Source organism: Leptonychotes weddellii, chromosome 11, assembly GCF_054177405.1.
Source record: "Leptonychotes weddellii isolate Sample4059 chromosome 11, ASM5417740v2, whole genome shotgun sequence".
Classification (NCBI taxonomy): domain Eukaryota; kingdom Metazoa; phylum Chordata; class Mammalia; order Carnivora; family Phocidae; genus Leptonychotes; species Leptonychotes weddellii.
Genome location: NC_138379.1, coordinates 69,165,155 through 69,189,999, shown reverse-complemented (window position 1 = coordinate 69,189,999; position 24,845 = coordinate 69,165,155). Strand labels below are relative to the sequence as shown.

Genomic DNA, 24,845 nt, shown 5'->3' with positions numbered 1-24,845 from the left:
GGGCTGGGTGGGCAAGACGGTCAGCAGTGACATGCTGATCACCGGCAGGATAGTGGAGAGTCCCAGTGAGGGCACAGGGCCACTCAGCCCTTGCCTGCATGCTGGGGGAAAGCAGTGAGGGTCACGCCTAGCTGTGGAGTTTACAGACGGGGGAGCAGTCCCTGCAAAGAGCCGTGCAACCCAGTTTCTGGCACGGCCTTCGGCATTCGGCTGGGGCCTTGGGGCCAGGGGAGGGCTCTGGGCCTGCAAAGTGCCACCGCCATCACCTCCTTTGCCCTCGTCCTTGCTATCTGTCCACCTTCACCCCAAGCCCATTCTGGCAGCCATGCCGACTTTTCGAAAGGAAGGTCACTGCTCCTGAGAGGAGCGCCTTCGTTTTCTGCTGCTATCTAACAAGCTATCACACACTTAGCCACCTAAAATACACTCGTCTATTCTCTTCAGTTTCTGCGGCTCTGGAGCCCAGGCATGGCCCAGGGGCTCACAAGTGTACTCTGGCTGAGCTGCACTCTCCTCTGGAGGGCTCACCGTGGAGGAACCTGCTTCCAAGCTCAGGCTGTTGGCAGAGTCCTCTGCCTTTCGGGCATAGGACCAAGGGCTGCTCTTCCTACTGGCTGTTGTCTGGGGGCTGCCCTCAGCTCCTAGAGGCTGCTCGAAGTTTCTTGCCGCATAGGTTTCTCCAGTAGAGCTACTTACTCCATCAAGCCAGCAAGGGGAGGATCTAGAGCAAGTCTGCTAACAAGACGGAGTCCTATATAACATAATGATGGGAGTGATAGCCCATCACTTCTGCCTCATTCTACTGGTGAGAGGCTGGTCACAGGTGCCATACACACCAAAGGGGAGGAAGCTATCCAAAGGCATGAACAGCAGAGTCAGGAGTCATGGGAGGACACCTTAGAGTCTGTCCACCCAAACAAGGAGGCCAGGTCCCCTCCTGACCCTCAGCTCCTGTCTGGCCCTCAAAGCTGCTGAAGGTGACAGCAGGGTCTAACCACAGTCACGGCCTTCTGTTCCCTCCCTTCATCTTTGTCTGTTCTCCTCTGCCCCAAAAAGTGGCACACAGGTGGATAGTGAAGTAGTGGAGGGCCTGTGCCCTGGAGTCCGAGGGCCCTGGGCACAATACTAGAGCCCCTCGTCCTCGGCTGTGTGACTTAGGCAAAGTAACCTCTCTGGGCCTTGGTTTTCCCACCTGTAAAATGGGAATAAAAATAGTGCTTCCCTCACTAGGGTTGATAGGGTGATTAGGCAAAATCAGTATAAACTATCTGACACATGGTTGGTGCCAATAAGAGCAGCTGTTACAACTGCCAACCTTGCAGCCCTGGAAAGGGCCAGAGATGGGTCTGCTTGGCCTTGCTTCCCTCCAACTCCTTCCAACCGAACTCCTAGCTGCTGGAAAGCAGGGTGGAAGCCACAGAGCCTGAAAGGCCCGATCACCCCCGAAGGAGGAGGAAGTGAGGACGGGTGGCTGGGCTAGACAGAAGGGACACCTCCCTGTCTCAAGGGCTGACCTTGGCCTTCTACAGTGTGAGGCCATTGATAAGTACCTTTGATTTCTCCAGCCTCAGGTTCCCCATCTCCAGCTGTTTTGCCTCTTTTATTGTCTGGCATATCCCACTGTGACCTTAAATACAACATGACTAAGATTCGAGTATCATCTTTCCTCCTAGACTAGCTTCCCATCCCTCCTTTCCTTCTGTCATTCAACTTCAGCCTGTCCCAGGAATGCCCTAGATCCCTCCGCCTCTTTGCATCAGCTGGGCTTCAGCACCTTTGGCCTGGCCTGCCCCTAGGCCTTGGCCTGCATCCCTCTGATGCAGGTCCGGGTCATATCTCTCCTCCCCCAGCCACCCACAGTGATCTTTCTTCAGATTCTAGCTCTCTGCCTGGCCCCTCCCCCTTTACTGATTTGCTCCCACTCAAAACCTTTCATATCTCCTGCTAACGGCAACTCCCATTCTAACAAGTCCCAAGGCTGTGCCGGCAAACTCCAGAGCCCCCCTTCAGAGCTATTCCACAGGGCAGCAGCTCACTTCACACGCATGTGCACGCAGTTCTGTGTTCATGGCCAGCACCCCATCTGAACGGGTACACGCGTGTTCACTGGCACATGCAAGCACGCCCCTGGCTGGTTTGGTTATTGCCTCCGAGCCCTGCTGGAGAATCTCATGATTGGGTCTCTGTTCAAATGAAGGATTACCTCATGTGCCCTTGGCCTCCAATGGCCTCAGATCCTAGAACACAGATCTAGACAGGCCAATTCGCTTTCTCTGTGGTGCTGTGGGGAGTGGGCAGCCTCCCCTAGAAACTACTGAGAGCGCAACTCATACTCAATAGTGATTTGCAACTTCCCAAATGATTTCACATTGGTCATCTCATTTAATCAATAAACCCTTGTAATTCCAAAGCTTTATTGATGCTTCGCAGATGAAGAAATTGAGGCACAAAGGGGTTGAGTGTCCAGGCATCCTGGGTCCAGTCAGACAGCGGCCTCACCCCTGCCTGAAACCTGCTCTCTGGGTGGCAGTGGCCCTTCCAGGGGTCCTGGAAGTGCGGCCCTTCTCTCTCTTGGTCCAAGCTCCCTGCAGGCTGCCTCTGGGGGGCAGTCTCCCACCTCTGTGCTGGGCTGGGTGGAAACTAGGGCTCCTCCTCCTGGCCTTGGAGCCCATACTGGGCATCTGTGCTTAAGTCACCCCCCTTGGCCCTGTCCATCAGAGTGCGTGTGACCATATATTTATTATCCAAACCAGGGCCCTCCAGACTGTGCTGAGTTAAGAAAACAACAGGAGTCAATGCATCAGCCATAGGCACGCTCAGGGGCTGGTCTGGGCACAGGGGGCAGCGGTCCCCTTAACTGGAGTCCACTGTCACCCAGTATGTGGCACCCAGTTATGGGAATGAATGCCAAGTGTAGACCGAGTGCTTCTCCCCTCTGCCTACTTCCAAAACTGGTCTTCCTGCAAAGGCTGCCCAAAGCACAAATCAACACACTTGGTTTGTGCTGTGAGCAAATCCAGAACAGCTCCTCTGCCCTCTGCATTATGAGCTCTGGGAGCACTGGGGTTCTCACTGCTGCTAGGAACACCTCCCCATATCCTCTGCCCGCCCTGGCCTCGCCTCAACCCCCTGGAGACAGGGGAGCAGAACTGGCAATGTGTATTACCCTAGCACAGGTCAAGGCCACACCAGGATATTGTCCTGCCTTGGATTCCACGTGTGGCTTTAGCAAAATGCTCTTTAGCCTTTCAGCTCAGCTTGCTGCAATACTTGCTCTGGGAGAGGTATGGGGCAGCTCAGGATGCAAGGTGGGGCCTTGCCTTCAAGCGGCACACTCCCGCGGGGTCAAGCCGCCAGGGGCACCTAGCTGGCTGAGTGGGAGTGAGGGGAGTAGAGTGGAGGGCTCAGCAGATTCTGATACAAGACGAACAGCAGGGGCTAGTGGGGCAGGACAAGCAAATCAACAGTTGCTAGTGGAACAGTGGTGTCAAGAGACATGCAGGCTGCTGTACGATCCCCCTTTTCTGCCAGGCTGCCTAGCAAGAGCAGTGCGGGGAGCCTGCTACCCGCTGAGGCTGAGGTCAGGGCACACTCCAGAACCCAGAAGACTGTAGTACCCTAGCGTCCTGGGCTCTGGTTGGCGGGAGGGCACAGCCCTCATCTCTTGGGCCCTTGACTATAGAGGAAGCCCAGGGAGGATGAGACAAGTCCAATGCTGGGCTAGTGGGGGCCAAGCACGGGTCGCAATGAGGGTCCATAGCATGGAGCTGGGAACAGGTCATGACTGACTTGGCCCCCACTAGACCCCTGCAGACTGGTGGGCAGGGCATGTGACCAGGGCCTGGGGACTGGAACCAAGCAGGCCAGGTAATCCTGTGGGTCTGGCCCAGGGACTGAGGGTCCATGGCGAGGGTTGGCAGGGATAGCCAAGCAGAGCCTCTCAGACTGTGGGTGAGGCTGGGATTCAGACATCTTGTGGAGAAGGTGTGAGTAGCCAATGCTAATCTGTCCTCATAGTACTGTCCTTCCTGCCCTCATATTGTCCAGGCCACTCTCTGTCTCAGTTTCCCTTAGTGCTGATGTCTGTGCAGTTCTGGGTGAGGGTACTGACTAGGTGAGGCCATCCTGAGCCCTATGCCCTCAGCCTGCCCTTCCTGCTTTGAAGCCTTTCGTGGCCATGCTCTTCCCCAGGCCTGAGCACTCAGTGTCCATGAAGCCAAGGTCCAGCCCGGGAACCTTCTGTGTGCTTGTTGGTTTTTATGTTTGTCTCCAGCTCCTGGGCCATGGGTTCCTCTGGGGGCACCAGGCCTTACTTACCTCTGGAACCCACCACAGGGTCCAGGCCCTGGGACAAAGCAGAAGCTGCACCGATATCCCTGTGACTCAGTTTCCTTATCTGTAACTCTTACTGGGCTCTTTTTGGATCAAATGAGGGAATCCATGGAAAACATCTAGCATGGGGCCTGCAAACAATGAGTACTAAAAATGTTAGATAATGTAAAGTAAAATAGTAATTACAATCACCACCACCACCACCACCTTGTTCTAAGATTCAGCTGAATCGGGGTGCCTGGGTGGCTCAGTCGTTAAGCATCTGCCTTCAGCTCAGGTCATGATCCCAGGGTCCTGGGATCGAGTCCCACATCGGGCTCCTTGCCCAGTGGGGAGCCTGCTTCTCCCTCTGCCTGCCACTCCCCCTGCTCGTGCTCTCTCTCTCTGACAAGTAAATAAATAAAATCTTAAAAAAAAAAAAAGATTCAGCTGAATCCAAGTGTCTGAAAGAGAAAGGGAGAGAGAGGGAGCATCTCAGTTCCTTCCTTCCAGGTCAGCACGGACCAGCCTCTGGGGCAGCTTTTCTAGCAGATTCCTTCCTTCAAGGATGAGGCTGGGTTGAGACTGGACCTCATGTAAGTGGGCAGATCAGCACGCAGCAGGGTGATAAACAGAGGTGCCTACATGCCAGGGCCTGGGGAAGGCAGACTCGCCACAGCGGGAGGCCATGCCTAGGAAACCTGGCACTCTGGCCCTGGTTCCCCAGCCCTGCTCTGACCTCCAGGCTGGGCTCACCCCTCTCACGGGCACTTCATAGTTTAGCAAGCTCTTTCGCATACAGTTGCCCACCACTGCCTCTCAGCACAGCTCCCTTGGGAAGGCACTGCTTTCCTGTTCCTCTTTTACAGATTGAGAAGCTGAGTGCAGAGCTGAAAGGCTGTGCTATGGGTAGACAGCCGGGCCTGCCCTGGTGTTGGGACACTCAGCCCACGTCTCTGCCCAACCCTCTGAGACAGGCACTCAGGGAAGGACTGGGTATTTCAAGAAGGTCTGGTGCCCCCCTTCTCTCTCCTGCCTCCAGAGCTGTCAGAACACCGAGACTCTTGCAGCCTTGGGGCTGAGAGTTGGCCATCAGCAGGGGGCTAGTGCCGTTGACCCGAGCCCTGTCATTCCCCGCCCTTTCTCCCCTGGAAGCAGGCCAGGTTCCTGGAAAGCTTCATCCCCCCCTTGGAGGCTGTCCAACTTCCTCTCTTACTTATGCCTTATCCCTTAGATCCCTCTTGGCATCAGCTCACCCTATTGTCTGGATGAGGAACAGTTAAGGGAAGATGTTGAAGGGGTTTGTGTGTGTGTGTGGTGGGGCGAGTCCAGCCTCAGCAGGCCTGGAAGTCTAGAGTAGGCAATGTGTGCTCCCCCTGTGAGCAGGCAGGCATGAATGTGATGAATGGAGGATCCCTAAATCTAGTCCCCCAGATGTTAGATTATGCTGACACTATCTCTATGTTTTACAGGCTGTGTATTCTACAGCTAGCGCAGCACGGTGGCTACAGATCATGAAGAAGGAGCTGCACAATGCAAAGGCCTGTGCCAAGGCAGGCTGCCACACACACAGGGGCTCTCTGGGGTCACCGAGGGCTCCTGCCCCTGGGGAAGAGCTCTGGGAGTATGGGGCAGATTCTTTCTCAGGGTCCTGAGAAGGTGGCAGGTAGGGAGGGATCTGGGACAGGATGCTGGCATCACTTCACTGGCGGGTATCTCTGCCTGGAATGTTTTTCTCCTCACTGTTCCTAAATGTGCTGAGCTCCTGCTTGACCTTCAAGGACTGGGCCAGGTACACTTCTAGGGAATGCCACACAAGGGCTGGGCACTGAGGATGCTCAGTCAGCACTGGGCAGTGAAGGGAGCAACCAGAGGTCCAAAATAGAACACCATTCTCTTCAAATAAAATGGGGCTCCCTCCTCTCTGCTCCTAAGATGCCTGTCATGTAGGTGAACTCAGAGCACAGAGGTCTCTGCTGGGCCCTTATATTGAGACACCCCCTGAATGGGAAGGAGGGTCAAGTGGGGAGAACCACCATTATCAAGCACTTTTTGCTCCATTGCCTGGCACCAAAGAACCTGTCAACTGGCTGACCAGATAAACACACGTATACATACACTGGAATATTATTTGGCCTGAGAAAGGAAGGAAATCCTGAGCGATGCTGTAATATGGATGAGCCCTGAGGACACCATGCTAAGTGAAAGAGGCCAGTCACAAAAGGACCAATACTGTATGATACCATTTACATGAGATATCTAAAGTAGTCAAACTCAGAATCAGAAGGTAGGAGAGTGGTCACCTGGGGCCGAGGGAAGGAGAAGTGGAGAGCTGTTGTTTAATGAATATACTTTCCAATTTGCAAGATGAAAAAGTCGTGGAGATAGACGGTTGCATGACAATATGAATGTACTTAATACCACTGAACACTGAGAAATGTTAAGATGGTAAATTTTATGTTATGTGTGTTTTGTTTTGTTTTACTGCACACACCAAAAAGAACTGGTTGTCCAGAAGGTCCGGTTAGATCTGCCAACAATGACACCTCCCTTAGGGCCTGCACACTAGGCAGGGTGAGGGGATGGAGGGTCAGAGGGCTTTCCTGGCAGCAGGGCTGCAGTGGGCGGGCCCCTGTGTGTAGGCCCAAGTGGGGCTGCTGGGTGCACCTGCCTGCTGGCTGCCACGGGGGAGTGTTGCCGTGAGGAAACGTGCACAGAGCACCCTGGAGAGGTTCCAGGTGTACTGCTAGGAGTGAGCAAGATGTGGCGGAGGAGTGTGTGCACACGTGAATGCACACACACACTCACACACGCACGCACACACGCACACGGCAGCCTGCTGGGTCGCCCCGTCATGGGGTCTGGAGAGGGACAGAGACGGAGAAGCTGGGACATTTGTTTCCAGAGAGAGATCTATGAGTGGGAGAAGAAGTTAGTATCGACAAGTGATGAGTTAGGCTAGTAATACTTTAGCTTAAGTTCAGAAGCTCTGATGGAAAAAGAAAATAACATGCCCAGAGGTTGTACGTCAACCTAAGCAGGCTGGGGCATGAGCAACCTGCTGCCCAGGAGCGGGGATCCTGGAGCCCTGGGTGGGGGGTCGGTGCCGGCCAGCCACTCCTTTGGAGCACGGGGTTGTCCTTCCTGGTCTGTGCTCCGTGCATGAAGGGGATAGAGGAGAAGAGAGCACGAGGTACTGAGTGGGAAAAATATATATACGCCCAGGATGGCCACAGGGAAGAGGCGTCTCCTCAAAGACCCTCGTGTGGCCTGCTCACCTGGGCTGCATTATTCTATTAACTACACCTTCCAGGGGACAGGGTGCTGACATCTCTAGGAATCAGCACTTACCTGTCTTAGGGCATTAGGATGCCGGTGATGGGGGAGGTGGGCTGAGAAGGATACCCAGATTTCCTCAGGCTTCAGAAGACATCCCCTAGGCAACCCCCAATCAGCCAATAGGGACCCAGAGGGCTTCAGGTCTGGGCTGAGCTGGAGCCAGGTAGCCCCAGAACCTCAGTGTCAAGCTATGGAGGGCCCCTGATAGCTCACTCAGCCTGATGATTTCCAGGCTGAACTTATTCTTTTGGTCACAGTGTTCATGGACATACAGTAGCAGGGTAATGATTCACTGATTTAATTAAAGCTTTCTATGTATTTTTAATGTGTTGCAAGTGGCCTGAAGGATCTGACCTTCCCTGGAGTCCTGTCAAGGATAGTTTAGGTTGGTCCTCTTGGGCCAGTTGTCAGAGGAGGGGAAAGAAGACTTGTTCCATCCTGGATGAAAGGGGCCCTGGGGTTTCAAGCGTCGGCGTCTTGCCCTGTGCCTGGGTGAGGCAACTCCTGCTTCCACGCGGTGCAGGACAGGCAGCCTGACAGAGCGGGAGAAGCAGGGCGCTGGGAGACTCAGGTCACAGTCTAGGACAAGGCACTACAGAGCAGTGTGACCTGAGATAAGCCTAGAACCTCTCCAGGAGTTGGTGTTCTTATCTATAAAAAGAAGGAAGCAACCCAGAGTCACAGAATCCCAAATTCTGCGCAAAGCCTTATAGGCCGGATAGTTTTCAGTGTTCATCCAACAGTTTGTGGCTACAGATGGCATGTTCTTGCTTCTCAGACCCATTTCCTTTACCAAAGCAAGTGGTATAATTCAGGTAGAACAATGTTCACATGGTTCCTGCTCCTCATATTTTAGATAAGGAAGATGAGGTTCTACAAGATTGTCACACAGTGAGCTGCTGACGCAGCTGTGACTAGTCACTGGGTCAGCCAGCTGATGGTGGCATCCTGCCCAGCCAAGGGCCCTTCTCCCTCTTCCTACTGCTGAGCTCAGGGCAGCAGGCTCCTGGCTTTCTTTCCCTTAGGACCGGGGAAGGGGTGAGCCTAGGCAAGAGCCCCTCAAGTCTGCTGCCTCCCCATTCAACAGGATGCTGGAGGTAGATGGGACCTCATTTGCCCCTTTTATGTTGAACTTATGGAGGCTTAGGAAATGCTTTTTGGTGAGAGTAGTTCCAATAAAAAGAGAATTTAAGTTGTATCCACTTCCAAAAATGTCAGCCCCTGTTTATCTGGAAGTATCGTGGGCAAAGGAAGACATTCCTCATCTCATTGCATCTCACCAGGGGAGAGGTGCAGGGGTTATTACCTGGCACATTCCCATCACAGGTGAGGAAACTGAGGTTCAGGGAGCAAGGTCACATGCTGATGACTGACAGCCCCAGCGCCTGGCATCATGCCTGGTATCAAGTATGTAGTTCACTAAGTGTTTGTTAAGTGAGTTGTTAAATAAACGAATAATAGAAATTGCCAGGCAAAGCACTCACTATTGCATGTTCTGAGTGATTATCATGATTAACTGTAATGACTCGTTCTCTCCTCATAAACATCCTAGTATTATCCCCATTTTAGAGATGAGAAATCTGAGGCACTGAAAGGATAAGTAATGTCCCAAGGCCACACAGTTATTAAGTAGCAAAGCCATATTTGAGTTTAGCCAGTCAGGCTCCAGAGTGCATGCTCTTTTTTTTTTTTTTAAGATTTTATTTATTTATTTGAGAGAGAGAGAATGAGAGCGAGTACATGAGAGGGGGGAGGGTCAGAGGGAGAAGCAGACTCCCTGCTGACAGCAGGGAGCCCGATGCGGGACTCGATCCCGGGACTCCAGTATCATGACCTGAGCCGAAGGCAGTCGCTTAACCAACTGAGCCACCCAGGCGCCCCTGGAGTGCATGCTCTTAACCACTAAACCATCCACGTCGAGTCTAGAATGGCACGTTAAGTAGAACTTCCTGTGACGCTGGGAATGTTCTGTGTCTGTGCTGTTCAATATGGTGGCCACTAGCTGCATGTGGCTACTGAGCTCTCGAAATGTGGCTGGTGTGAATGGGAGACTGCCCACCATGGGAAGGAAAGCAGCCCACCCCACATCTAGTGTTGGGCTATGGAGGTTTCTGGGTGATGGTCAAATGAATAGCCCAGGGTCTTGAGCCTAAAGAGACTCATGGCTTCAGAGGCCAGACTGCCCAACTGCCTCATAAGGAAAGAAGCAAGATGGAGAGAAGTGAAGGAGGGAGAAGGGACGAGCTTGGCCACACACAGCCAGTCAGGGAGGACTGACAGCACCAGGTCCCCAACCTCAGGGCTGGTCCTATAGTTCCATTCCAAAAAACCAAGGCCATACTATCTTATCTCTGATCCTTCCAGCCTTCTTCCCTTCATAAAGAGATAATAACAGATCACAGTTCGCACATACAAGAAGAAAGAAGCCCTGACCATGGCTCTAATACTTGGTGAGATACACAGCCCCGTGGGCAAGGTTTATCCCTGAACCCAGTCAACTCTTGGTGATCCAGATTGAAACTCTCCACTTTAGGGCTTATTGGTGGCAAAGCCCTAATCCCTGCCAGGCACTTGGCTGGGAGGCTGCCTGCCCTGCTGTCAGCTGGTGTGCGCAGGGAGCGCAGACTCATTTTAATATTGGCTGGAGCTGAACCTCATTAGAAAAGTAAATTTGCTGTAGCTGCAAAAAAAAAAAAAAAAAAAAAAAAAGCAACCCATATAACCCTTCCAAAGGCTAAATAAAAACTCCTGATTTTGGATTACTTGATGCCTTATGTTCCCATCACTGGCCCAGAGCCTGGAACACAGTAGGTGCTCAGTCAACGTCTGTGGAAATGAAAGGAATTTTGAGTTATGTCTGTCCACCTTGCCTTCTTTCAGCATGGATAATAAGAGGTCACAGAGCTAGAATTCTTTTAAGTTGCATAAATCGTTTTGGGCAGTCACTGGCTGATGAACTGGAACAATTACACTGACCACTAATTAGACATGGAAACACTGTAGTTGCTGTTGTTCCAAGGAGACATGAGAGTGTCCTTGCAACAGAGGCACATCACAGGTGGGCCTGGGGAAGGCCCAGAGTCTGGAGGAGTGGCAAAGCAGATGGGGCTTTGGGAGATGGAGAGACTGTAACCATCCCGGTGTAATTGGTTCCAGGGTTGGCCAGAGAATTGCTACTCCAAATTCTAGAGCCATCCAGATCCTGGAAGAATGTGGGGGAGGGTATATAAAATAAGTACATAAATTAACATTCATCGGGCACTTCACCTAAAAACAGTCTGGTGAGATGAGGCTTCCTCAGTTTAGGTCTTTAGGAAACCAAGGCTTAGAGGGCTCAGTTTTTCCTGAAGTCCACTCGACTGGTCATGGAGGGTCCCCCAGGCCTGGCTGAGAACCTGTGTTCTGCACTGCACTACTTCCATGCCTGGGGCATCATGAAAGAGGTTTTTCTTTTCCTTCTCTCCAGAGCCAGTCTCTCCAGAGTCCACACCCTTCCCCACCCCACTGCATCCCAGGCCCAGGACGGGTAGTGGAGCAGGGGCAGGGAGATGGGGGAAGCCCTCAGCACTGGGGGATGAGCTTGGGCCAGAAGGTCTTCCTGAAGACCCCTGATCCAACAGCCAGCCCTCTGCCTTCGGGCAGCCCTCTGCCTTCGGGCACCCCTCTGAACCATCCCCCCGCATTTATTAGAGGCATGGAAAGGGCCTGCCTGTCCGACTGCTCCCCTGAGGACCTGCGCCCTCCCTGCCCTGGTGGATGACTGCTGATACCGTGGAGATTGGGAGGGCCCTGGACTGGCCCCAACAGCACCGCTGGGCAAGCCAGACCTCTGCCTCTGGGCCCCCCGCCCCATCGCTCTGTGAGCGTGCCTGTGTGTCTTTGTCTGTTGTTTCAGGCGGACTCCACTGCCTGCCTCAGACTCCCGGATTCCTTCTCTTCCTGAGCCCTGCCTCCCTCACCAGTGTCAGCAGACAGCTCTCAGGCATCTCTACGCCTGCTCATTCCTCTTTCCTAGCCAAACTGAACCAACGCGCTCCCCTATCCTTTAGCCTGACTCCCAATCAGCTCATCCTTCTGCACTTCTCACACTTGCAAAGCTCCTGCCCTGCCTCCTCACCCTATGCTTCACAACGAGAAGTACAGCCCACTTGTTCCCCTCACCCCTCGAAAACTACTGTGGGTAAATCCAGGTCTATCCAGATGCCTGAGGTAGGGAACTGAGCTAACTCCCCCCACCCGCAATCTTCCTCTGGAGCCCCTGGTCTCTGCTGCAGGCTCCAATCCTGTCACGGGAGCTGTCCCACCTCAGTGATTTACCTGCCCCATGCTTTAGGTGGGCCAGTTAGGGCCTGCTCATCCAGAAACCTATATGCATATATTCAATCCAGCACATATGAACTTCCAACATGCCTGAAAATAGAGTGATTTCCAAGCGTCTAAGATCAGGTAGAGAAATGGGCACAGCAAGCCACCTGGTTCCTGTGCTGAATGGGGCACAAATTCATTAACCCTCCCTGTTCCATTAACCCTGGCAAGCTTTCTTGTTCCCACCTAAAGGGGCAGAGGGAAATGGCATGCAACTCCAGAACCTCTGGGTATGCTGGGCATGGACTTGGCCATGAGAGTGGACAGTTTCTCAGAGCGTCTCATGGGAAGGGTCTTCATTCCATATGAAAGAAGGGAGAACTTGTTTGGCCCAGTAAGCCAATAATGGTCACCATTTAAGCAAGTTCTGGGAGGAAATGTCTCGGTCTCTGTGGTGGCTATTGGCAGAGGTAGGGAGACATGAGGCACAGAAGACAAATCTTAGAAAGCCCTAGAGCATCAGTCCTGCGAAGTCACACGCCCCCACAACCCCAGTAACTTAAGCTGTGTGCCTCCCATTTCCACACAAACACAGAATAACTTCACAGAGCTATGCACAAAGACATTCACACCCAATCCTTTTACAGTGCGTGCCACGGAACCCAACCGGGTCCCAGTGGGTCCTCCATCCAGACTGGTACCCATGCAGATAGAGCTACCCCACCAACACAGGGCTAGCAACTGTCAGCAGAGGTCCCCTTCAGAGTCCTGTGAATTGGAAATCCCTGGAATCCTTTAGCTCCAGCTTCTATAAGAATTCATCCAAATAGTTCATGGCTGACAGGAGGCCTGGCTGGGTGGAGGCAGGGGAAGGGGAGGCTAATCAAGACTGTTTGTTATGTATTCATATGTGTGTGGGGGAGGGGATGTCTCTTGACCTTAGCTGCCTGGTACCGCGCTGTCACCTCCTTTATCTGGCACTGTTAGGTCCTGTGGCTTCCGCCTTTCTCCTATCCTGCCTCACCTCTCAGCTTCCTTTTCTGAAGTTGTATGCTCTGACTTCGAAAGAATCAGGACCTCAGGTGCGCAGGGGTGGGTGGTGAACTTGGGCATGTCTCCTTCCTGGCTACCCTGACGGGCACAAAGGCCCTTTGCCACCCTTGCCACCTCACAGCCCCTCAGGCTCCTCAGTAGAGTGGTAGAGGCTGGGTCCCCTGAAGAGAGTTAACTTGCCAGTGCATGCAGCTTCAGAGCAACTGGGAATGACTGCTGGGGAGCAGGGGTGCGGCGGGTGTGCTGGCCCCTGACTCCTCCGGACGACCAGGAACCACCTGCTGAGGTGGAAAGGCGCCCAAGACCTAAGAGCCTGGGCCAGTTGTTGAAAGCTGCCGAGAACCAGCTCTCCCCTGGAGGCCGGCCGTAGGAGGGCAGGCATCGCCCGGGTTTTGTTTCGCAGCCCCTCGGCGGCAGCGCCTCCCAGCCCCGGCCCGGTTCCCGGCCCCTTTCCAGCTGCCCCCGCTGCGCGCGCGCGCGCACACACACACACACACACTCGCACCCGGGAGAACAAGGCGTGGGTACCGATGGGGACGCATAAAGGGACTCTGTGCGCCCCGCGGCGGCGCGCGGGGGGCGCGGGGGCACTGACCTGCGGCGGCGAGTCCGGATCGTCCCCGGCGCGGTCCATGGCGGGCGGCGGCCCCTACGCGCCGGCCCCGGCGCCCCTCGGCTGCTGCCCTGGGCCGCGCGCACCTCCCTCCCCGGGGGCTCTCGGGCTCCGGGCCCCCGGGGGCCACTTCATAGCCGCGGGGTCCGCGCGCCCGTCCTCCGCCCCGGTCCGGCTCCTTCTGGGCTCAGGGAGGCGGCAGCCGGAGCCTGGGAGCGCGCGGGAGGGCGCAGGCAGGGAGACAGGGGGCGGGGGGAGTAGGGGAGGGGGAGGCACAGGGGACGGGGTGGGGGAAGCGAGGGGGGCAGGCCCGGGGGGCGGCGAGGGGGAGGCGCGGGGCGGCCGGAGCCGAGCCGACCCGGCCGGTGCGGAGTCCCGTCGGCGGCAGCGGATGCGCCGGTGCAGCCGCTGCTCTGACAGCGCCTGCCGCCCCGCCCCCACTCCTTGCTCCCCGCCCCCACTCCCCCGCCCCCGCCCCCGAGCGCGCGCTAGCTGCCGGCGGGACCCGCGCTGCTAATGGGCGGTACCAACCTCGCCAGCTGAGGCGGGGGGCGCGGGGAGGAGGTGGAGAGCCCCCCCGGGATTGGTATCGCCCCCCCGCCCCCTACACACAAGCCCTCCCCAGCCTAGGCGGCTCCGGTTTGAGGCGCTGGAGCAGGGGCTGCGGGCGGGGGCCGAGCCATGCCGGGCCTCGGCTCTCTAGAGTTAAAGCTCGCCCGGCCCGTTGCCTGCACCCCCATCCCACCCCGCCTCCATCCTGGCTGTTCCTGGCGCCCAGCTTGGCAGTCTTTCTCAAAGGGTGATTGTTTCCGGGCTGGGCAGTTGGGGGGCGGTTCTCCGGGACGGGGAGGCAGAGCTGGGGAGCGGGGAGGGTGAGGCTCCCTCCTTGGCTTCAGGCACCCAGGAGTGGGAGATACGGTGGGGGTGGGTGGTACCTGCCGGGCGGGGTACAGGCTGCCTATGTGGGGTAGAGATGGGGGTCCTCGGGCACCGGCCAACAGGACGGCCCCACCTGTAGGCACTGCTGCCTTGTCAAAGGGCATGCCCAGCTGCTGTTAGCCTCCACTCCCCCTCCCACAGTGCCCTGGACATTCCAAAGAGAAAGCAGGGAGGCAATGCGTGGGGTAGAGAGGGAGCTGGGAAGGAACAGGAAGGAGCAGAGATGGAGAGAAGGGGGCTAGTGGGCTATCCAGTAATTTCCCAGGGCTCCTTGGGCAAAGAAGCGCCTGCATGTTTCCTGCCTGTGTGTGCTGGATGGGCTGAGGGTGTGTGTGACCAGGGAGTCCTTGTGTAGGCATATGTGTGTGCATGTATGTACGGGGTACAGATATAGCCGTGGCAGGTAGCTAGCTGTCGAGATACTTCCAGATGCTCTTGTGTCAAGTCGCCAGAGACTTAGAGGCTATCGTCATGCGTGTTTTAAGGGTTTGTACCCCCAGGCTTGTAGTCAGGGCCACCCCGTGTTCTCTTCACAGCCCCAGGAGAGGCCAGCTTCTGTAGCTGGGGTTCTGGTCATAGCAGGGCCAGAGGATGTCAGTGTTTTTTAGAAGCTCAAACTCTCCCACAAGGTCTGATGCCTTCTTTCTTCCACCAACTCTAGACCCACTGTAGGCATTGCTGAATCAAAGTCGTACCACCAGGCACTGTTTTTCTATGTACCCTGGGCTGATGCTGAGAAGCACAGGACCCCTTCCCCTACCACCTTCCCTGGTCACTACCCAGCAGGCCCTGCCCTGCTCCTTCCTTGAATATGTATGGTGAGTGGAGGATGGGGGTAGGGGCAGAGGCTTCAGAATCAGCTACTTTGGTCAAGATCTTGAGATGAGGAAGGGGCCTCATCATCCATATCATCTCACAGATATTTGAAAATATAATTACTGCCTCTGGGGACAGCTGTCCCACCCTCTCATTCCCTCTTCCTTTCCTGTGTTTAACAGCCCTCCTTGCCAGCAAGGAAGTTCTTCCAAATCTAGCCTGAGTACCTTCTGCTACAGTGCAGGATCGTTTCCTCATTCTCTTAATGAAGCATGAATTATAGCAATCCCTACTCTGTTTTTTCCTTACCCTCTTGGAGTAACCCTTGCTCCTTAGACTCTGCTAAGAGAGACTTTTCAGAGACCATGTTTTCCTTGTCTCCACATTCTGCTTGTCCACCACACCAACTGGAGCAGGAAAGGGCAGATTCAGAGAGCACAGAGGAGGGACACGACCATGAGTTTGAATGGAGTACAAACTGCCTGTCTCCCCAGTTAAACCTGCTGGTTCTGGATATACAATCACCAAATGGTAGGATAGAAATGCCCTTGTAGAGTTGCTAGTTCAAGTCCCTCGTTTTACCAACAAGGGAACTGAAACCCACAGAAGATGTCAGCATCAGCAATGTGTGGACTATGTGCATGAGGATATGCCAGGCATTACACCCATTTCGCCATCAATTCCCCCAGGACAGGGCACAGCCTCCTTGTGGTAAGCTCAGGCAATGAAGAGCTTCAGGCTGATTGTGAAGACACTACCTGGGTGACTGCGTGGTCAGTCTTTCACAGCCACTCTTTTCAGTAATAAAACTAGGTGTTAGACTAAATGGTCACCAGTCCTGTCTGGTCCTGACAGGCTGTGGCCAGTTGGACACTTCCTGCAGGTGTTCTCCGGTACTCTCCCTTTTACTAAGGGTAAGCTAACCAGATGGAACAGGATGCGTGACAAGCTTCACCCTCACTATTCTTATAAGAACAGTAGTGATAATAAAACCCCTTTCTAGGGACCTGTCTTGTAAATTTGCCCCAGGCTCTTTTTACAGAATTTTTTAATATTAATTTTTAGAGCCAACTTAAAACAATAATGTGGGATTAAAATTAGCATGATAAGCCTCAGTGAAGAGAGAACAGTCTGCCATTAGTTTCGGTGGGAAGTTTTGGCAACACCCCAAGTGCGTGAAACACATAAATACGCATACAGCTATATAGATACAAAATGTGCGCACAGAGGCAGATACACGTGCACACACACACAAGTCTCCTATTCCTGGAGTGTGTTTATGCGTACATGCAGATGTGTATACCTGAACACCCAAACACATAGACATGTATGTGCACACACACACACATCAGTCTCCACAAGGTGGTTGGGGCCATAATGATTGCCTTCTACCTTCTCTGTTTTCCTGCGTGGTCTCGGCAGATCTGTGGAAATCCTCCCTGTCCACATCTGGATTTAGTGCATCCCACGATTTAGCCCTTGCTCCAAACATCTGGAGTAGTCCCTGAATCTCCCTGAATGATTGATCTTCCCCTTCCCCCTCTTCCCTGACAGGAGTAAGTGAGCTCCTCTGCTCAGAGGCCCCCAAAGCCTACCACCAAAATGTTCAGTATGCAGAGCCTGGATCTGTCCTCTGGGACAAGCCGTTATGTGTTTATTGTGTAGTTAAACAGGATGGGAGCCCTGTCCCTGCTCTGGTCTTGGCCCAGCTCCTACAATCTGACTCCCAGAAGGATTCCATAAAACCATCATCTGCAATGCAAAACCCAAAAAACATCTGGGAGGGTCTGTAGTCTTTCTTGAAATCACCTGTGCCCTAATTTAATATGAATAACAGTTTATTCTCATCAGTTAATTGTTCCCCTTGTGGGTTCCCTCTGCCTCTGCTGGCCTCTCTTTCAGCAGGAGCTTTGGCCTTCTCCTGATTTGTAATGGTATTTCCTTTTCTGACCATCCTTCCTCCTCAGCTAACCAATCACCCCAGAGAGATAACAGAAGGCAGCTGAGCTGCTCTGCCTATTTGGGATCCAGTGCTGGGCTTTGCTGTCTAATTGTTGGGGCCCCCATTTCTAGGGAGCCATCCCCCACCTCAGAGTCTATAGCAGTGATTTTGCTGATGTGGATGTACTGGTCCAGGACGACTCCCCACCCACCCACCACACGCTGCATGTGCTCACCCATTATTGCAGCCTCTCCCTCACCACAGTGGTGGGAGTTGAGAGGATAGTATCTGGGGAATTCAGTATACTTCCCCAGAAGTATCTGGCAGGCACACATGGCTTATTCCTGCAGTGGCTCTCGCTGGATGTGTGTGCATGTGTTTTGGGTGGTTGAGCTCATGGCCCAGAGAAAGGAGAGGAAACCTTTAAGCTCTTCTTCATCAGGAGGTCTCTGGTCAGAGCTTTGGATTTTGAATATTCTCGTTTCCCCATAACAAATTGGAAATGGTCCTTTGCCGTCCAGGACTCTCAGCCCTCCCACCCTGCTCCCTCCCTTCCTCTCCAGCAGGGCCAGCATTCTTCCTGAGCTGTAGTGACAAGGCTGACCTTGCCCTTCTCAAATCCCTGCATCCATGGGGAGGGTGCAGTTGCATGGCTTTAGACCCCCAAAGTGATCTCAGTTTTTTAAATTCCAGTATAGTTAGCATATAGTTTTATATTAGTTTCAGGTATACAATTTAGTGATTCAACAATTCTATTCATTACTCAGTGCTCATCAGGATAAGTGTACTCTTTTTTTTTTTTTAAGATTTTATCTATTTATTTGAGACAGAGAGAGAGAGGGAGAGAGAGAGAATGAGCAGGGGGAGAAGCAGAGGGAGAGGGAGAAGCAGAGGGAGAGGGAGAAGCAGACTCCCTGATGAGCTCGATCTCAGGACCCAGAGATCATGACCTGACCCAAAGGCAGACACTTAACCATCTGAGCCACCCAGGTGACCCTGGATAAGTGTACTCTTAATCCCCTTCACCTACTTCACCTATTCCTGCTCCACCTCCCCTCTGGTAACCATTTGTTTGTTCTTTATAGTTAAGAGACTGTTTCTTGGTTTATCTCTTTTTTCTTTGTTGGTTGGTTTTCTTAAATTCCACATATGAGTGAAATCATGGTATTTGTCTCTCTCTGACTGACTTATTTCACTTACCATTATACTCTCTAGATCCATCCATGTTGTTGCAAGATTTCATTCTTTTTTACAACTGAGTAATATTCCATTGAATATACATGCCACATCTTTATCCATTCATCTATCGATGAACACTTGGGCTGCTTCCATAATTTGGCTATTGTAAATAATGTTGCAGTAACGTAGGGGTACATATGTCCTTTTGAATTAGTGTTTTTGTATTCTTTAGGTAAATACCTAGTAGTGCGAATACTGGATGGTAGGGTAGTTCTATTTTTAACTTTTTGAGGAACTTCCTCCATACTGTTTTCCAGAGTGGCTGCATCAGTTTGCATTCCCACCAACAGTGTACTAGGGTTCCTTTTTCTCCACATCCTCACCAACACAAAGTGACTGCAGTTTTGTTTTGCTTTGTTTTTCCTGTGGCTGAGGGAGGCATGAGAGACTATGGAAGCAGAGCCCTGTGACTTGGAGGTGCATCTTTCTGAGGCAAACTTGGGAACAGTCTCTGTCCTCTTGGGGCAGTACAAACCACCCCAGGTTGCCCCTTGACCTCTCCAACTACTCTCTAACTATTCCCCAGAATCCATTTCTCCCAAGTCCCTTTAGAACTCCTTATGACCCAAGCCTGGGTCAGTCACAGTGAGACCTAGGGGCTCCCTCAGTTCCTCCAAGAGCCTGCTCTGGCCCAGCTGCCCTCATCCTGCAGCCTCTCCTGACTGAGGCACCTCAGGAAGTAAGCTGCTTTCCTCTCAGTGCGTCACACCTTCTCTGGGCTTCTCTGGAGGTTCTTATTCATGCATGGATGCTTTCGTTTGTTCAGCAGATATTCTGAGTCTATTATAAGCTCCTCTATGCTCCACTCTGTGCTAGGCACCAGGATAGAGCAGTAATAGTGGATGTGGCAGTAAATAACAGCAACGAGAAAAGTTAACTTTCGCTAGGCCCTTTATATGTACCAGGTAATGTTTGAATTCTTCGTGTGCATTAACAAATTTCATGACATTTGTTTATGAGGCACTGTTAACGATAAGGTTCTATTATAAATTCCATTTTATAGGTCAGGAATCCAGGGCATAGTATTTAGGTAATTTAATCAAGGTCACATGTTTAGTGAGTGACAAAGTTGGCATTTGATGCAGGCAGTCTAATTCTAGAACTCATGCTGTTCATCATCCCAGTATAGCTCAGGAGCTTATATGGCAGGGGTATAATAGACAAGCAAACACGCTGAATAAACACAGATGTTGAATGAGTTATAAGAAGGAAATCACAGGGCAAAGAGCTAGAGAGAATCCTGGGAGGGGCTTTTTACATGGGAGGATCAGGGAAAGCCTCTGTCAGGAGGTCAGAGTTGAGCTGTAACTTGCAGGATGGTAGGGCCAGTTGCATGCAGAGCTGGAGATCTGGGGCTCAGTCCTAGAGAACAGCAATAGGCAAAGTTAGGAGGCAGGAAAAGGCTCAGTGTGTTTGAGAAACAAAAACAAGGCAAGTGAGGCTGGAGTGTGGAGAGCAAGCACAGATCAATGTGAAGTGAGAAGAACATTCCCTTTCAGAGTTTGAGGATTCATGTGCATGACTGACCTCCTGCACAAATGTCTTCTAGAGAGGAGCTGTTCAATAAATATGATGGATGTAGTTGCTTAATTTTCTGCCTAGACTCCCCTCCACAGGCAGGGTGATGGGCAGACATCTTAGATCTCCAGTGTTAGCAGAGCTTCTGCAGAAGTGACTTCCTCCTCCTGAGCCGCTCTCACCTTCTTTTGGAATTTGGAAGACATAAAGGAGGTCTAAGAGTCTTCCCTTATGGGTGCTTTGATTTCATTCAGTCGTTCATTCAACTCAGTTTCTGGGAGGCTGCTCTGTGCCAGGACCTCTACTAGGTGCTGAAAAATAGGGAAATGAAAGATTTGGCTCCTGCTTTCAGTCTGGCAGTCCTCTCAAGCCTGGGGTTTCAGTGTTTCAATTTGCCATCTGCTTTGCCCATGTGCCCTACCACTGGATTCTTCTGAAAGAAAGAAGAGGAATGGGTTGTCTGAATGACAGGCTGAGACCTGGGCAAGGATGCTGCCCAAGACAAAATGTAGGAGGGGAGGAGAGGGGAAGCACTGGGCAATGACCTCCAAACTTTTTCTTGCCCAAGATGCTTGGTATCATGGCTTCTTTTGGATAGGAGAGGAAGAATAGGAGGCTGTAACAGTTGCAGGTAAAATTCAGACTTAAAGTAGTGATTTTTGATCAGGCATATTCTGAAAGAAAAGTTTGGTGTTAAAAGGTTTGAGAAATCATTTTTTGTGCTTAGTGTGTCAGAAGCAGACCTCTCTCCTTCCTCTCTAGATTCCTTAGGCCTGTGAATTTCTTTTCTTTTCTTTTTCTCTTCTCTTCTTTTCCTTTCTTTTCTTCTTTCTTTATTTCTCTACCCCCTCTCTCTCTTCCTTTTTTTCCCCTGGAGCCATGAGAATGGCAGAGTTGAGGAGGGGATACTCAAAATCAGTGGACATTGATGCTCTTTGCCCAAACATCATGTGGACTGATCTATGTGTTATGGAAGACAGGAAAAGAGAGAATTCACACTAAACACTCTCTGACAGCCTCATTGATCATGGGAAGCCAAGGGGACTGAGGAATACATCCCTTCTGGTTTTGTCAAACAAGCAAAGAATCCGTCAGGATTTCTGGGCAGCAAGGAAAAGGTATGGACATATGAGTGGAAAGTGTGCTGAATGTTGAGGGTCAAGCTTTTCCTCAGACTTTAGGAAGAAATGATGGAGACAAGGCCACGTGAAAGCCTGGACACTACTCAGCAGTAGGCTGTTCAGTGAGATCCCAAAGATGGCAGTCTTGAACCTCCTGCTCAGATGATTAGCCTTCAGGCCACTGTGGCTGCTCACCAGGTAGCCCACCCACAGATGCCTGCACCCAGGCCTGTAACTGGGAAAACTGCCTTTCATCTGATGGCTACTTCCTGGCTGCATTCATTCAGGGTCTCTGTAGGGGAGTTGGTGATCTGTCCTCGAATAGCCTACTGATGGATAAAGGGGGGAAAGGAGTTAGGGAGAGCTCTAATAGGGCCCTCTGGGTTAGAGTACACATCTGATAGTTCTAATTCTCCAGCTCCGTTTTCTGCAAATGGATGGTCATTTTGGGCTTTCTGGTCTCTAATCCTTCATTCAGCAAAGCAAACACCCTAAATCCTCAATAATGTAGGTTTTACTGTCTCATATATACATATCTATGTTTCAGCACCGAGGCCAGCGCCACTCATGAGCGGCATATGTTCTTGCATCTGGACATAAGCAATATTAGGACTCTGGAAGCCCAACTTGGGCTTGGCAGGAGGGCATCACATTGTGGAAGCCAGGCTGACATCCACATAAAACCCTGTTTCCAGGCCCTGTAACTGTGTTTCTTTGAAAAAGACAGAATCTTCTTTAAAATGACAGGTAGATAAGGCATAGACTAGAAACAGCATATTTGGGGACTGACTGGAAAAGGTTAACAGGGCCCATGTTTCAAATGAGGGTGCTAACCTAGATCAGGGATGGCAAATCAATTTTATTTTGCATGCCAATTTCAGTGACTTGGTTGTGAATGTGTGAAGTGTTCTGAAACTACATCTGTGGTAAGCAGGACAGAGTGCCATGACCCATTAGTGATTTTGACTTGAGTGGGTGGTAGGATATAGGGATGGCCATTTCTGCTAACTAGGTAATATCTAAAATCCTTTTGACTTCTAGGATTATATGTCTTTAAAAATCAGTTTCCATGTGTTCTCTTCTTTCAGTTTTTCCTTTTTTTTTTTAAAAAAAAAAATCCACTCATTTGTTCACCCATTCAACTAACATTTACTGAGGGCCTGCTAGATGCTTGTTTCCAGGCAGTACATTTTACTTACCTTCAGTGAGCTTGCAGTCTAATAGGGAAAAGGGACAACTAAGGAGATACAGCATAGTGGGTAAAGACAATATTCTATGGAATTAATGACATGTTTTTGGTGTAGTGAAGGTATGATGATGTCCAGGCACAGTGGGTCCCCCAAATCAAATTACATTCCTTTCAACACCCTGGTGGCCCAACTGGCAGAATTCGAAAGGAGGCTTCCCATGACTTAACTCTGAGGTTGAGAAAAGAGGTCTCCCAAACTGTGGGTCATCAGTTTGCTGGTAAACCCACCTGTTATGTGACATTAGCCTATTGATGTAGCTAGGGCAATCCCAGAGTACTCTCGTAGGCCTAGCCTAGCTACGGTCACCCACAGACCACCTAGTAGAACTCCACAGTTGCTATACAAGAAGGCTCAGCATATCTCTAATTTGAAACCACTTTTAAAGCTCCTAAATTTGGGGAGGAAGGAGGATACTGGAATGTCTTTATTAAGGATAACGGGGAAGGATGGGAGTGTCTTGGCAGTGAAAGAAATTAGGAAGACCACCAGAGATGGTGGGATAGGCCATTTCTAATGAAATTTTCCTTGTTCTCTGGTAAACTATTATCATTTTTTGAGTTTCAGAAGGTTTATTTGCAATAAATCAGGCCTAAGAAAACTTGAGCAATGGGAAAGTGGACATCATCGCTTTACAACTAGGCACACTGAGGCCATGCATGGTCAGTGGTCCTCCTGCATGCTCAGACCCCCAGCAAGCCTGCAGAACCAAGACATTATAATGGTCAGAGGCCCTCCTGAGGCTGAAAGCTAAAACCTAATCCAGTCATCTCAGTGGTGAATGGTGAATCTGTCTGCCTCTCTTGAAGATCCCACAATTAAACAGGCAGAGAAATGTATTTCATAAAATATGTATATTATTTGCTTTGTATAAAAGCATTTTAATCTCTCTTAGCTCATAGCCAAGATGAACAATAGAAGGAACAATCTTTCACTGTACATTATAATCAGGCCCTGGCTAGCAGTATCTTCTGGGGTGAATGCCTAATCATCATTGTTGTCATCATTATCATCACCACCATCCCTACTATTTATTAGGTAAGTGTATAATTTCACATGAGTTCCATGGAAGTTCAGACTGTGACTTATTTATTAAATCAGCTCTTTTACCTAGCAGTGTTTGGTACATGCTAGATGTCTAATGAATATCAGATATTATAAATGTTTATCAAAAATGAATGAATGAATAAATGAGATTTCACATAAATTATGTTGTTTGTTCCTAAGTATAATCTCATGAGGTGGGTAGGGTAGGTCTCATTACCCTCCAATTATATATAAGGAAACTGAGGCACAGATGGGTGCCTTGTCTTTACCTGGCCCTGTCTTGGGATCTGACCTCATAGAGGTAATTGTCCCGCTGTGCTCAAGTTTTTTTCCTTGGGTAGAATCTGATCACTACCCTCCCTTCTGGTCCTGGCTGGGAGCCTCTGTTGGGGGAAGAAGGCAGCCCTTAACCTATTTGGTTCCTGTGTTCTATCAGACTAACCTCACTCCTATGGATAATGGCTCACTGTCAGCCATTGAGCCCGAGGAGCAAATTCTTCATTATTGGATGGAGCTGACATGCAAGAACAATTGGACTAAATTGATTGTATTTTCCAAATCATCACCCAGCTTCTAATTCTATCTATGAGATGGACTAATTTGAACAAGAATTAGCTTCTAAATTAGGAATCCAAGCCCTTGACCAGGAAGGGAGAAAAGGGTCTTATGTACTTCAGGCAGTAAAAAGGTTTTTAGGCCCAGTAGCTTTCCAAGAAAGGGTCTCTGGGAGGGAAAGAAATAATGTACAATCAGTATGGGTCCCTGTCACTTTCCTCTGCCCCATTCTGCTGTCTTCTACCATTACATCTGTATTTAGTAATGGTATCTCAAAACCAGCTAAGTAGAGTAGTGAGCTTGTATTCCGGCTGTACTCCCGGATAGAACAAAGGCAATGGGCAGAGGTTGAACTTAAAAACCTTATACCTCAGAGTTAGAAGAAATCACAGGCCATCCATCTAAACCTCTATAGGATACTCCATTCCTCTGTACAGTACCCCAGAGAGGTGTCTTTCTTGTTTCTGTGTTAACCCAATGCTAGAGGCCCCATTGCCCTTTAAGACATCCCATTCCATCTTCAGTCTGCCTCCAAATTAGAAAGTTCTTCCTATTGAAACTGAAATCTGCCTTTTTAAAAACTCTTTGGGCCATGTCCTTTAGGTTAGTGCCTCTCAGACTTTAAAGTACATAGGAATCTCCCGATTCTAATTGGAATTTGATTAAAATATAAATTCTGATTCAGATACTGATACTGATGCCATGGGTCCACTAAGCTCACTTTGAGTGGTGAAGGCTCGCTCATGGGTACAAGACAAGATAAAAGTTTGAAGGCAGTGATAATGTCCATATTTTGATTT

At 51.0% G+C, this 24,845-nt stretch overlaps 1 protein-coding gene across 2 annotated transcripts in view; it reads right to left on the bottom strand.

Moving 5' to 3' along the window:
* The window catches only part of B3GAT1 (beta-1,3-glucuronyltransferase 1), a 29,989-nt gene extending 16,280 nt beyond the window's left edge, over positions 1–13,709 (bottom strand). Inside the window, exon 1 of one of the 2 annotated variants that reach the window (XM_081799074.1) lies at positions 13,604–13,709. The gene's annotated coding sequence lies outside the window, so the exon portion shown is untranslated. The remainder of the gene's footprint in view (positions 1–13,603) is intronic. The other variant, XM_081799073.1, reaches the window with a different exon arrangement.
* Positions 13,710–24,845: the final 11,136 nt, after the last annotated feature.